The sequence below is a fragment of the Protopterus annectens genome, chromosome 13.part0 (assembly GCF_019279795.1).
Source record: "Protopterus annectens isolate FY-2018-M chromosome 13.part0, PAN1.0, whole genome shotgun sequence".
In the NCBI taxonomy this organism is placed as follows: domain Eukaryota; kingdom Metazoa; phylum Chordata; order Ceratodontiformes; family Protopteridae; genus Protopterus; species Protopterus annectens.
The window spans coordinates 619,195,285-619,196,714 of record NC_056747.1 but is presented as its reverse complement, the minus strand read 5'-3'; positions in this window follow the sequence as shown (position 1 = coordinate 619,196,714).

Here is a 1,430-nt window from a genome sequence, read left to right as displayed (position 1 = left end):
TTTCAAAGTCATTTATGGTAGTCTCATTCCTGTCTTAGTGATTCAACCTCTGTATCAAAAGGCCAGAGTATTACTCATTTGCACACCATCTCTGTGTCATCTCTTTCTCTCTGAAGATACTAATCACAGTACTGACCATGAGCATTTGCATAAATTGCAGATTTTTTCTTTTCACCACATTGTTGCTGTACCCAACTGTCACATAAACAGGTTCCATGAAAACTAGTCCAGTGAGACATTTTTTGCTGATTCACTATATGCCCTTATGTATTTCAGTGCTAGTTGTGCACAATCTAGGCACCATTACATCTCTATGAGTGCATCTCAAGCAAAGTAATTTAAAATTTCAGAAGCCCTAAATTCATTTGGTTTAAAATAGTTTCTCAGTGGTTTATCATACATACATGAAATGGGAAAAATCAAGCCGCGGTCGTACAGTGGTAGCATTGTTGCCTCACAGCAAGAGGTTCTCCTGTTAGATTCTCAGCTGGAGTGCCTTCTGTGTGGAGTCTGCATGTCTCCCCCGTGGTTGAGTGGCCTCTGAAAGCCATGCATAAATGGGCATGCCTTTGCTGAAGGCTGGGCGTCGGGCTGGCAACTCAGCACCATAAAATCTACTGCCAATCATTAGTAGACCGGAGTTCCGCTGTGGTGACCCCTAACCGGGAAAAGCCGAAAAGACATGAAATGGGAAAAATCAATCCTCAAAGTAAAGTTTTGCATGAGTAGCATTATAGGTTCAGTTAAACTGACTTTCTACTGAATTGAGAACTACATTTGGATTTGCTTTTGAAGTGATAACCACTAAAACAATCCATTACTACAGCCACAGTCACATTAAGTGGCTGCAACTGTGCATAATGTAGTTACTGCCCTGACCTGAGCTGTCTAACTGCATACATGATACTGTTTTTTTGGCAAGAAACCACAAAACTAAATGGAGTCAATGCTTGTTCTCAACCAGGATGACTTTTCACCATCAGAAAATACCCAGAAATCTGAGAGATGTAAAAACAAGTACGTTTAATAAAAATCTTGAGCGCTTTCATCCAAAAACTTCAAACAGACTTCATCACAAATAGTCTTCCACCATCAAACCAGCCCCATATATAATTCATTAAAACCATGTGACTAATTAATTTAAAGATTTAAATCACAAGAAAAACACAATTTTATAAAAAGCTTTAAATTATAACTTTTATAACAAATTGATATCTAATAAATATGCATAAAAACTAAAGCACATAGGTTTAGAATAATACTTAAAGAGACAGTGTCGTTCATACCAGGCTGTACTCTTGCATTTAAATGAATTTGCCATAAGAATTCTATATATTCGAACCTGAGTTCCCAAGGACCACCTCTTGAGTTTATAGGAACCTTTTCTTGTATAAAAAAAAAAAAAAAACTTCTTGTTCTCAGTGCAGTTT